The sequence below is a fragment of the Lactuca virosa genome, chromosome 3 (assembly GCF_052849685.1).
Source record: "Lactuca virosa cultivar CGN04683 chromosome 3, Lactuca_virosa_CGN04683_v6, whole genome shotgun sequence".
Lineage (NCBI taxonomy): Eukaryota > Viridiplantae > Streptophyta > Magnoliopsida > Asterales > Asteraceae > Lactuca > Lactuca virosa.
In genome coordinates, this window is record NC_136428.1 from 424,217,531 (window position 1) to 424,231,532 (window position 14,002).

Here is a 14,002-nt window from a genome sequence, read left to right on the forward strand (position 1 = left end):
CTGGAGTAGCCCCTGGCACTAAGTCGATTCTGAACTCGACTTGGCGTTGCGATGGTAATCCCGGTAGTTCTTCTGGAAAGATGTCGGGAAAGTCGCGTACTTCTGGAATGTTCTGAATGTCCTTCACTTCTTGACTCGTATCGACAATGTATGCGAGGAATGCATGATTTTCCTTTCGCAAGCACTTCTGAGCTTGTATACACGAAATCATGCGAAGGTTCGTACTAGGTTTGTCGCCGTAGATAACTAGGGTTTCGTTGTTAGGGAGGTTAAGACGAACTCTTTCTCAAAGCACATGATGTCGGCGCGAAGATGACTTAACCAGTCCATACCGATTATGACGTCGAAACTTTTAATTGGGAGCGACATGAGGTCTATTTTTAAAGAATGACCATCTAGAGTTAGAGTACAACCTATGTATATGCAGTTAGTACTTTCCGTTTTCCCGTTTGCCATTTCTACAGTGAATGATTCATCTAGTGCACATGGTTTTTGTTTAAGCAAGTGTACAAATTTCTGGTTTACGAAACTTTTCTCCGCTCCACTGTCGAAAAGTATGCATGCATATGAATTATCGAGGAGAAACATACCGGTAACTATCGTAGGATCAGCTACGGCTTCCTCATGGCCTATATCCAGAACTCTTCCCACTCTGCCAGCATTCCCTGCCTTCGGGCAGTCCTTCTTGAAATTACCAACCTCAGCACAACCATAGCAGGCTTGGCCTACTCCACCAGCAGGTATTGGGTTAATCGGTTGGGATGGTGACTTACATAATCGGGCGGTATGCCCTTTCCTATTGCAGTTACGACAAAACATCTCTCGGCAATTTCCGTTATGGTGAAAATTGCACTTGCTGCATTTAGGGAGATTACCAGCATAAGGCTTAGCTGGTAAGGGATTAGCAGGGACAACAGGAGTTACAGTAGCAGCATTGATTGTAACTAGTTGTTGTTTCTTTGAGGATTCTTGTGAAATCCCGCTTTTCCTCTTGTTCCACCCCTTTTTCTTGTTGTTGTTGTTGTTTCCCTTTTGTTGATCGGGTGTAGTAATCGTTGAGTTCTGGTAGTTTCCGTGATCGATAATAGATTGTGCCAGTTCTTTGGCGCTGTCAAAAGTAACAGGCCTTGATGCTAACACACTTGACTGAATCTGGGGTGACATTCCCCAAATATATCTCTCTATTTTCTTGCTCTCAAGAGCAACGATATCTGGGCAAAGAATTGCCAGATCACAGAATCTATTAGTATAGGTTGATACGTCAGAACCAACCATCTTAAGACCCCAGAGTTCCTGCTCGAGTTTTTGAATTTCCCCTCATGGGCAGTACTCTCTCATCAGCATGGATTTCAAGTTCTCCCAGCTTATCGAATTTGCCACAATTAAAGTCAGTGACTTAACGTGGCCATTCCACCAAGTTAAAGCCCTGTCAGAAAAGGTACAAGTAGCAAACTTGACCTTGTTGTTCTCTGGGCAGGCGCAGATTTCAAAGACTGCTTCTGTCTTTTCTATCTACTGCCTTAAAATCATCACCCCTCCAGTTCCATTGAAATTCCGGGGTTTGGCATTTGTAAAATCTTTGTAGGTGCATACTCGGGGATGCCCATGACTCTCGCCATGGTTGGAAAGAGGTGCACCAATTCCTGATCCACTAGGGACAGGAGTATTGATGTGTGACATGGCAGCCACTACGGCCGCTGTGACAGCTGCTTGGAACATAGCAGCGTCGAACTGAGGAGGTGGTGGCGGTGGTGGTGGTATCGGTGCTTCGTTATTATTGTTACGTCCTGGCTTTCTGCGAGGAGGCATCTTTCAACTATAAGTTTAAAAGATGAGAACAATGATAAGAATTCAATAGTGAAGTTGATGAATGAGTCCCATGAACTAAATCGCCATAGTTCTGTTGGATTAGTGTCTAAGTCCATAACTATTTTGGTATGTACTTGACCCGATTATGAGCATGGTCCTTTTGGGTTGCCTTCACCATAGCAATATATAGGATGAATTAAGGAGAAAAAGGTTTAATTATGATTTATTAATATATTATAAGAATAATATATTAAAGGAGAAATCATAATGTTTAATTGATATTAGTCAAGAATTAATTATGAATTAATTTATCGTTAAAAGAGATTAATTAAACTTAGGGGACTGGATTTGTAATTATAAGATAATTGCAATTGGGCTATGGATTACCTATAATAATATAGGTTGGACGAATTCTATGGGAAGCCCATAAGGAATTCGTCCAAGGGATATGTTAAAGGAGTCCATGGGCTGCTTAGGGCTTAAGCAGCCAGATTATGGTTTCCTAGTTGTAAACCCTAATAGCCTACATGTATATAAAGGCCCCCTATGCCCCAAAAACGTGGCTAAGTGTTCCTTTAGGGTTTCCAGCCGTTTTTGGTGCCTCCTCTCTCCTCCCTCTTCATCCAAGTTGCTTAGTGGTGTTTGTGACTCCATTAGAGGTGCAACACTTGAGGCACTAAGCTTTCTGAAGCCAATCAAAGCAAGGAATTGATTGTTATTACTATATAACAATCAAAGGTAATTACTAAACCCTTATTTCAGTTCTTATTTGATAGATCTAGGGTTTATAGCTTTGGATATTCAATTGCATGTTCATTAGACAAACTAGATCCAAAAGCTATTAGGGTTTGCATGTACACAATCGGAATGATGTATTGATTGAAACCCATCAGTGGTGCCAGAGCCTAGGGCTGTTTGTTAGTGAATTTAATGCTTATTTGATCGAAAATTGCTTGAAAAATCGAATTTTCTGGGTTCTGACTGCCAGACTCGCCGAGTCCATTCGTGGACTTGACGAGTAGTTCCTACTCGACGAGTTCCAGTGTGGACTCGACGAGTCCAAGGATCTGTTGCCGGATTTTTCGATTTTTCCACCAGATTTTGTTGAGGATAATTTCCAAAACTCGTTTTTATTGCCTAAAATCGATTTTTTTATGTTTGGAATGATTATCCTTGTCAAAATTGATGGATTTGGTTAAATATGGATAATATAGTATTATTATTAGTAAATATTTGACCTAGTAAGTTGTGAAAAAGTTTCAATTTTTCCCTTTAGGTTTTATAGTTTAAATTTGAACTTAAAAGTTTTGTTTTTGAAATTTAAATAGTTAAACCCTAGTGTTTTGAAAAGTTTCAAAACTTGTCCTCAAGTTTTGGAATTTAAATTTTTTGATTAAAAGTTAATTTTGAAATATTTAAATTCTAATCCAAATGTTTCGAAAAGTTTCAAAACTTGCCCTCAAGTTTTGGAATTTAAAAGTTGATTAAAAGTTTAATTTTTGAAATGTTAAATTCTAAAACCCTCGTATTTTTTGAAAAGTTCAAATTACACCCTTATGGTTTTGTTAATTAATTAAAGCGTATAATTAAAAGAGAGTTAATAAATCCATAAAGTTTTGGTTTACATTTAATTAAATTAAAAGTATAATTAATTAAATTAGACCACCTAGTATTTTAAAAGTTTAAAATACACCCTATACTATATATATATGACATTAAAAGTTTAATATTATATATGTATAAGTAAACAGTCAGTCTTATCGTTAGTAGGCCTCATTCACGAAGCTGGTCTATAAGGGGTGTTTAAGGAAGTTGCCTATAAAATGGCTATTGAATGGGTATCTACTCTTACCCACCGCACTCTTGACTAATGGAGGGTTGTTAGCCGAACGGGTAGGATAGGACGAAACCTTCCATTATAAGTATAATGAAGTACAAAGTAACTACATGCTTTTACAAATTCCCAAATCATAGTTACTTTAGGAAAAATGTGGAATTGTATGCTAATCCATGGAATTACACTTTGTACTCTTGTCGAAACGTTAGTGGAGCGTGTGTGGTTAACCGGCACACTAATTTGGGGTTGGCATTAGTGGCGAAGGGTGGCTCGATGTTTATCATAGATCAATGGAGCGTGTGTGGCTAACCGGCACATTGATTAGGTGTTAGTAGCATTGGGTGCACCATGTGATTCGCATGGTTATTCACACCTTGTTTGTGATCCTCGGCATCCCAGTCGCAAACTTGAAGGGCATAATCGAGATTTAAACATGCCATTGAAAAGTTCAATGAATCTCAAAAGATCTAGGAATTTCAATTCATTTAAAACTTAAATTTCTTTTTCGTTTTTCATGGTGGAAATTGGTAAATAGTCATTTACCTACCTTCAAATATTCTGCAACTAGATTACGGCATCCCTCTTCTAGGTTGTAGAGTAGTGTGTTGGATCCTAGCCTTGATGTTTAGTTTGGGTGCTACATCAAGGATTCTAATCAACTTGACTTGATTTTCTCCCGTTTTGTAGATGTCTGAATCTAACAATGGTCTTCCCAAATCCATTGGAACAAGCTTTCCAAATGAAGATGGCGTTCCAAGATACGATCAAGGAAATGAGAGTCATGCTTCACTTCCTCCACCTCCTCCAATTGTTCTCCCTGGCCCACAAGTTCAAAGGCTTGAAAAGTTCAAACTCACTCAATCCCTATTGGCATATAAGCACGAAGATGGGAAACATGTGTGTGCACACGTCTTAGAGATGAAGTCACGTATTGATAGGTTAAGGATGTTGGGTGTCGATATCTCAGAGATGTTGGCTGTTGACTAGGTTCTTCAGTCACTTCCTGAATCATATAGTGAGTTCGTTAGAGAGTACTATATGACGGACCACGAAGTGACCCTCATTGATTTGACCTATTTGCTGATAGCAGCTGAATCAGCAATGATCTGGCGTACTAATCAAGAAAATTTGTCTTGTGAATCAAACTCCCAAACTTCAATGGACATTGAAAATGGTGACATTGGAAATCCAGAAAATGTAAATTCTGAGATAGTTCCTTGTGCTATTCCAAAAGAGTCCATTTGTTTCTATTGCCAAGCAAAAGGGGCATTAGAGACGAAGATGCCCTATCTACCTGAGAGATCTAAGAGATGGGAGAGTCAAGACGTATGGCTCTACTTCAGGTAAAATCCACCATCTAACTCTTTTAAGTTCCTATTCTAGATTCTTAATACATGATGTGATAACATTACATTTTGATGTTTTGTAGGATCGAAGAAAAGAGAGGAAGCTTAAGGAAAGAAGTGAGCTGAATCTAATCGTGAAGAAATGGATTTCGATCGCATTGCTTGAAGATTGGATTCTTGAGCTACTACTTGGAGTTAGAATAGATTGCTAAGAAATATGTAATAACATAGTTTTCAGTTGAATTGCGTTGTAAGGACAAATTTTTCCGCAATAAAATAAATTTTGATTTTATCTTATCTATTTATCCTTGCAATGGCGTGTATGAAAAATTGATGTTTGAATATATCTATTATTAGAAATGATGGGTTTGATTCTTGATTATGTTATTTGTGGAAATGTCGAGAATTTACCAAATAGGGAGAGTTTCTCATCACCCAAGTTTCAATTGGACAGAAACTTGGAATCATGCAACCTGCATTGTGTGATGAATGAGAAACTTCATATTTGAAAATTAGACTAATTCCTTGACAAAGTGTCAAGTGAAGGACTAAGAGATCGAGTACACTAGGTTGTGCGTCGATCAAGTCCACCACAAGAGTAATAAAGATATTCGTCATGATTTACTAAAGTTTAGTAAATATGGTATAATTTTGAGTTGATTGAAAGAGTTTCAACCAATAGCAGAACGAATAAGAAGAATCAAGTAGGCAGAAAGATAAAAGTTTCTCTATTCTAAGAAGAAGGGAGAGTACCTTTTATTGTGTTTTATGATAAGTCTTAATGATTAAGAACCATATCTCAATTGATCCTCTAAGTGAGTCTTAGTACATTTGTATGTCTAAGAAGAGGAATCAAGAATTGTGAAAATGGTTAAATCAAGAAGTCAATCATACTTCGTTCCAAAATCAAGTCTTAGAGTCATACTCTAAGATTGTGACTTGAGTGACAAGTCTTAAGAAGGTTTATGACACTCATCAAATGTGGAATTTGGAAAAGTTTTCATATTCTTGCACATTTGAAATTGGTAAGTTGTGATGTCTTGGATAAGTCAAAGACCAACTAAGACCAATTGTGTGAAGTGTTAAGCTTGATAAGAAGCTACACTAACTCTTGAATATTTGTTTGTCAAGAAATGTTTCTTGACAAGAGAACCTTATACGTCAAGGAGTCAGTGGGAGTCTTAATGGTCTTGAAAAGTTTCAAGAATAAATCAAGAATAAACCTAATTGATCATCACTAGCGCACGACTTGAGGTTTGTAACCTATCGTGGATGACATAATTTTGTTTTCTGCGCCATTCCAGTTAAGTTAATTATGCATCTGAGTTCTGTGAGTTCTCATTTGTATGCATAAAGGCAAGCACCTTGATCAATGGAAGGTACATTGATATGTAAGGGTGAGTTGCTAAACTACTTGGAAGACATGGTGGGCACTGATGTTACCATGAGGCAAGAAATCAAGATTGAGAAAGTTCAGTCCATATGTTTTTGGATTTGTCGCAAACCTTCGTTTTGGTAGATTCACATGGATAGGAACACATACACCATAAAATCTAAGTGACATAAGGTTTCCCTCCTTCATGAAAATGATTGTGAGGAAATGCTTTCACTAAGAGAGATTTTAAGAAGATAGCTTTTGTGAAAATTGTATTCTCAAATTCAATTATGATTACGGCATCCCTCTTCATAGTTCGAATGGTGAGATTTGGAAATTAGTCTGAACATTTGGGACTTAGTAATATAAGTTCTGAATTTGTCTAGACACACATATGAGCTTTCTAAGGCAAAGGTGTATGAGTTTAAGAAGCTTAGATAAAGGCTTATCAAAGCATCAAGTATTAGAAATATGAACTTAAGGAATTCAATAAGCATTGTTCTCTGGAAGTTCAACTGTTTTCTGAATACGTGTCAAAGCTAGTGGGAGCATAAGTGTTATGCTGGTAAGAAAATAATCATCATGATAGTGGGAGCATGATTATTATGGTAAGTATTGCAAGTTAGCGATATTAATTATAGAAAACAAGAGTTATACTTTGCAAAGTCGCAAGGGTTGAAAAATTGTTTTGCTATAATTAAGGGAGAGAATATTATACTTCGTTTCAAAATCTAAAGCTTAGATTGAGAAATTTTAATAAATTTAGTCAAAGGATACATAGTGTGTTCTCAAATTTCGATTATGATTACGGCATCCCTCTTCATAGTTCGAATTGTGAGAACGTGACACATAAAATATTATGGCAGAAGATTGATAAAGTATCATATCTTTATGTAAGACATTACGCATCGTGTCCCATACGCTTAGGGTATAGGATCGATTGCAAATGCTATAATATTTGACCATTCTAAAATTTTCCAAATGTCTAGGGCATTAAGAGGGAAAAAGGACAAGAAGTGGATTTGACTAAAATAATCAAACAACTATCAAAGGATGATCTAAGGTTCGCCAAGGATTGGTCTCTTATGAGTAGTTGGAAGTATAGTATTGGATGGACTATATTGACATTATTATGAATAGATAAGATTCTTTTAAGAATGAGTTGTCATATAGAAAATATGGAAATGTTTCCATAAATGGGAGTTGGAAATTAAGAATCTATGTAGATTAGAAACTTTTTATGCAAAAGGATGTTCAAAGGAATGTACTTTGAGTGAGAGGCATCACATCTATAGAATTGTTTCATGACAATTTCTGATAGAGTACTTTGTGATTTCATTGGCCAAGTCTTGGTGACTTTTGTGCTATGACTTTACGAAAGGATCGTTGCATAAAATGTTAGAATCTGACATATTCTAAAAGTGGCAAGAATTTGGTATTCTTACACTAATGATAAGGATTGGGGATTGTGAAATGAATTTCATTGGAAAAGTTTTTTTAATTGATCTATTTCACAAAATATGGACCATAGGAAACCAAAGTGTGCATGCTTGGAGCATGGGACAATTGTGGTTATAATTCGAGTAATAAGTTGATTGTCCGAAACATTAAACAATGAATAATGAGTAGTCAATATGGTGTTTTAAATAAAAGTGTTTTATTTACACTCACAAGTTTGGGGCCATATAGGATTAAGTATTATTGTTGTGTTTCAGTTTGCATGTTTTGACTTCCAGAATAACTGGGTTATTCGAAACTCCACAGTCGGTCATACGTTGGAAGTAGGTATGAAGGAAGACTATCATGAATCTGTCTGTAGATTGTCTAAGTGTTTAGACATAGCACAAGTTTGCTGCAGAGTTCATGAGTGCTTTAATAAGATTAGAGTATTGGATCAAACCCACGCTCACTTGAATCACTTCATGGTTTTTATCATGAGTAATTGTGAGACGATAACATTGTATATTCTTGAAACCGAGACGTTTGAGTTGTTATTTGCTGGTCGGTTGCACATTGATGATAAGTAAACGCACTAGTAACTTGGTGTTATAAAACTTATTATTGTGTGTGATTCGATTAGTAAATGCAAGCGAGCATTTGAGTCGAAGTTTATCCATTCCTTTTACCCAAAGTGGGATAAAAGCGATATCTGTGGGCCCCTCGATGATTTAGTGATGACACCTAAGCGCTTGGCCAAGTCGGGACTAAGTTGATGTGTTCAATTGTAGTCTGTTTTCAGTCGTCATAAATCGGAAGTCGGGAAACAGTATAGAGAGAATGATCAAATTCATGTCTTATGTCTATATGATATCTTGAGAATGGAGGAATATATAATCCCTTATCTAAAGGACACGCGTATCTGATAAGATCAGAGTTGACAGCGGCTTTTAAAAGCTACGATTGCTGATCAGGTTCTGAAGTAATGCAAAATAGTTATTAGACTTATCCAAGTGGGAGACTGTTGGATTAGTGTCTAAGTCCATAACTATTTTGGTATGTACTTGACCCGATTATGAGCATGGTCCTTTTGGGTTGCCTTCACCATAGCAATATGTAAGATGAATTAAGGAGAAAAAGGTTTAATTATGATTTATTAATATATTATAAGAATAATATATTAAAGGAGAAATCATAATGTTTAATTGATATTAGTCAAGAATTAATTAAGAATTAATTTTGTGGTTAAAAGAGATTAATTAAACTTAGGGGACTGGATTTGTAATTATAAGATAATTGCAATTGGGCTATGGATTACCTATAATAATATAGGTTGGACAAATTCTATGGGAAGCCCATAAGGAATTCGTCCAAGGGATATGTTAAAGGAGTCAATGGGCTGCTTAGGGCTTAAGCAGCCAGATTAGGGTTTCCTAGTTGTAAACCCTAATAGCCTACATGTATATAAAGGCCCCCTATGCCCCAAAAACGTGGCTAAGTGTTCCTTTAGGGTTTCCAGCCGTTTTTGGTGCCTCCTCTCTCCTCCCTCTTCATCCAAGTTGCTTAGTGGTGTTTGTGACTCCATTAGAGGTGCAACACTTGAGGCACTAAGCTTTCTGAAGCCAATCAAAGCAAGGAATCGATTGTTATTACTATATAACAATCAAAGGTAATTACTAAACCCTTATTTCAGTTCTTATTTGATAGATCTAGGGTTTATAACTTTGGATATTCAATTGCATGTTCATTAGACAAACTAGATCCAAAAGCTATTAGGGTTTGCATGTACACCATAGGAATGATGTATTGATTGAAACCCATCAAGTTCAACAACTAGATAAGAGTATGAGTTCCATAGAGTTCTAGAATCACAAGAATGAAAGTATTTGAACAAAGATTTCTACAAAAGATTAGCTGACTGCCAATATCATTGATATTAAGGATGTAATAAGTTTGGGGAAATTTTGGCCTAAGAATATGTCTTACATCATATCAGAAGTAGCAAAGCTTTGACAGCTTAGAAGTCTAATAAAGTACTTGAAAGACAGGAATAATTTACAGACAAGTGCTACTTAGAGCATAGGTAAGAAAGGCTATTCCTTAAATCAAAAGGAAAGATGAGTTAGACATCTTCTACTGGCGATGGGTATTCCTCGGGCGAACCCTCAGATCTGCCAGTTGACGTACTACGTCCTGAAGATGTCGCTCATGAGCTCTTTGACACACTCGAAGTTCTATAACCTCAGCGCGGGATGCAGCTAGCTGTTGCTGCAGGGCCTCATTGGTTCTCCTAGTCCTTTCCATGGCTTCTTCGAGTTGGCGAATCCGGACTGTGTTAACATCAGAATTGGCGTCAATTTCTATGACTCGGTCGATGGTTACCCGACCTTGCTCTACATTCTGAGCAATCCTGCGGACAATAATGGGCAGGACTCGGTCAGCCGAGCCACCCTTGCTTATGTTGTAAAAGCTTCGGTCACCGTTGTAGGGTAAGGGTTGACCTTGTTCATCACTCCAACGATTCAAGTTTATGGCCCACAAGGGTGTAGGACCTTGAAACGCCGGTCGGGGGTTGAGATTTGGGGCTTGACCCTCTTGGGGTATGTTGTTGACTTCTGGCTTGGAGTCGGAACCATCAGAAAAGCCTTATGCGAGGTGATCATCCAAAGGGATTGGATGGTCATCTTCCGGCTCATAGTCAAGCCATCCAGCATTGCCTTGATTTGGGAAGTACGGGTCACCAGGAGGGTGGAATCCAGCCATGATATCTACGCGAGAAAAGGGGTATAAGGAATAATTAATAGACGTACTAACTAAGATAATTATAAGATGATCCTTATTAGTTACTCCAACATTTGCGTAGTGCATACCAGTCATATGTGACCAAAACAGGATAGACCTTCGAATAAGTGATCGTAACCCTAAGTCCGCAACCAAACAAGGAACAGGAAGTAAGGCAAAGATCACAGATTCTAAGTCTATGCCACCATAGTCACATATAGCCTTAGTGTATCCACTCAGCAACTATTGACATGCTAATAAAGACCTGTTTAGTTCTCAAATAAGTAATTATTGTAACACAAAATACTCCTATAGTATTTTAGGTTTATGTTCTATTCAAATGTTATCATTGTAGTAGTGTTGGTAAGTTTTTAGACTTGTTGTCATACCACAACCATTCCTGGGCATATGCTAATCACTTCTCGGACCAGCATAGTTGATCAGGCTATGCCATTCCCAGAACTGACCATACATCCCCAAGCCTATTTGTGATATTCAACAATCGTAATACTTTTGTTCTGTCCTAGTGACACTGATTTTAGTATGAATGCAGGCATGTATACTTAGTTAAATATTTTATTATTTAAAAGTATAAACTCTTGGTCAGAGTACTTTAATCCCATTGTATTTATAGTCTGTATATCTTTTATGGGTTGATATACACAATTCACTATAAACAATGCTCTGATACCAATCTGTCACACTCCAAAACCAAGAACGGCGGAAACGTTCTGGGGCGGAGGACGTCATGTAAAGTATCATAACAATGCAAAGTAGTAAACAAGCAACAACATCATCCATTGCATTAATAGTAGAGTTTTAATACATGTGTGTTCTTTGTAATGTAATAGACACCAAAAATGAATGATCAAAATAAAAGGCGAGTCTTGTTTGTGCTCCGTCTTCTCAAAACCTGTCACCGGTACCTGTCTACTGATGACCTGAGAATACAAGTTATTTTGAAAGTGTAGATCAGCATTTAAGCTGGTGAATTCATAAGTACTTTAGTGTCATTTATTTGCATAAGTTTGATGTAAATACTAGTAAATGTTCAATGTAAATGTTTGTATACGTTTGAAAACCCTAGAAAATCCCATATTTCCTACTAGTATAAAATGTAGTCTTCTACCAAGACCCGACTGTTTTGAAGGGTTGCTTCTCTGTGTAACATCCATAAATTTCACGCCAAATTCAAACTTTTTAAATCATATATAAAAGTCAAATAGTATTGTTTACAAAATGTTTTCAAATCAATATCCATCAGAGTGTCCCAAAATCACAGCATAAGGATGAGGAGCGGTACGGTCACGCCTTTGCCTTGCCACGATCCCCTGATGTACCTGAAACAATAACTGAAAACTGTAAGCCCAAGGGCTTAGTGAGCTACCCCCAAAATACCAATACCACACTGACAATATCATATCAGTAACAATCAATCAAACAATCATGCATACTGGGCCATCGGCCTAACTGGACCGCCCTACTGGGCCTGCAGTTTATCTAAGTCTGTCCCTGGACCACCCTACTGGGCCTGCAGTCTATCTGAATCTGTCCCGAGCCTTCGGCATGACTGGTCCGCCTCGTGGGCCTGCAGTCTCCCCGGACCGCTCATAGGGTATGTTGGCCTTCAGCACAAAGCAGGACCGCCTCAACCCAACCAACAAGCAAATAAACATGTGCGCATAACTATCACATATTGGCATATACAAACATCAACATATCTGTCACACTGATCATCAACTATAGAATCCTCTCGTAACTAGAGTACCGACCTAGCAGGTCACTAACATATCAATCCTTACGGATCATAAAAACATGACATACTATCTATCCTGATTCCGATCTAACAGATCAAATCCATATGTAGCATACCATAACAATCGATCTAACCAATCTCTAGCATAGCAACCATCCTAAACCAGGATGAAATCTAGCATAGCAATGACATAGCAACAATCCTAAACCAGGATGTAATCTCACATAGCGATAACATAGCAACCATCCCTAACCAGGATGTAAATCATAAAGGGTCGGCCTTGGTGTCGTAGACCCTATCGATATAGTGAGGATAACTCACCTCGCAGATGTCGACTCGGAAGATAAACTCCAACTCTCGGATCACTTGACACAGGCTCCACCACCTATGATCATAATACAATATATCCATAAGTCCTTAATATTATAAGGTACTCCATAACCCACCAGTCAACCCCTGGTCAAAGTCAAAGTCCTCAGTCAAGGTCAACAGTCCCTGTTGACTCCAACTCGCCAAATACCCCTGCCTACTCGCCGAGTTCCTCGAAGTACAATCCACTCGCCGAGTCATCGGGGTGACTCGTCGAGTTCCATCGAATCTCGTTCCAACTTAAAGACCACTCGTCGAGTTCCCTCCTTGCAACTCGACAGTCACACGCGCATACAGGTTCTAGGGAAAACTCATCCGACTCGCCAAGTTGTTCTTCAACTCGTCGAGTCTTATGGTGATCTTCATCGGACTCGCCGAGTTGTTCATCCAACTCGTCGAGTTCACGACTATCTTCAAGTGACTCGCCGAGTCGACCTTGTGACTCGCCGAGTCCATCCAGTCCTCTTCCTATACAGACTTGCTTTGAGCCATGCAGTGGCTCCAAATCACAGATCCAAGCTTCTAGGGCATACTTATCACGTAAAGTTGCAAACTTTACGTGCATGCATGGCCATAAAGGCTCTAAATGGCTATTCTAAGTTCTTAATGGAACTTCATGCCCAAGAGGGACCCTAATCACAACCAAGACTGTGACTTTATGCTTCTAGAATCCAAGGAGGGTTCAGATCCGAAGTTACAACTTCAGATCTAGCCCATAACTCATCATCCCAACTTAAAATCCATAAAAGCCCTAGAAACTCAACAAAAGGGAAGAAAAGGAAGTAAGAATGGCACTTTGATACCTCCAGAAGATGCTAGCTGAGGTAAATCCTGCTTCCCACTCCTTCCTTGCTTCAATTTCCTTTGCACTCTTAGCTTTCTTCCCCCAAGATCCTCTTCTCCAAGCTTCAAACCCACACCAAGGCACACACACACGAATTAGGGTTTTAAAGGGGCTCTCAAAGACTGTAAAGAGGCCAAAGGAGGCTAAGGCTCCTTTAAATAGGGGTGCAAACCCCGGGATTTAGGGTTTCAATAGCCAGCTCCTACTCGCCAAGTTCCCATATGGACTCGCCGAGTAGGTCACTTAATACGCGTTCCCACCCCGCACCTACTCGACGAGTAGGTCAACCAACTCGTCGAGTAGAGCTTTACCCCTTGAATCTTCTTTAAACAATACCTGAGAATCGGGGCGTTACAACTCTCCCCCACTTGAACTAGACTTCGCCCTCGAAGTCCGCTGGAATAAACAATGTCGGGTAATGCTCGTGCATCTCCGCTTCCGGCTCCCA

The 14,002-nt window shown here is 38.6% G+C and overlaps 1 long non-coding RNA gene across 1 annotated transcript; it reads right to left on the bottom strand.

Annotated features, from left to right (window-relative positions):
- Nucleotides 1-11,810: 11,810 nt before the first annotated feature.
- LOC145163220 (uncharacterized) lies at nucleotides 11,811-13,593 on the bottom strand. The gene is made up of 3 exons (XR_013739654.1): nucleotides 13,514-13,593; nucleotides 12,663-12,726; nucleotides 11,811-11,925 (listed from the first exon to the last, which is right to left on the bottom strand). It is a non-coding gene; the product is annotated as an uncharacterized LOC145163220 (long non-coding RNA).
- Between the last annotated feature and the right edge of the window lie 409 nt (nucleotides 13,594-14,002).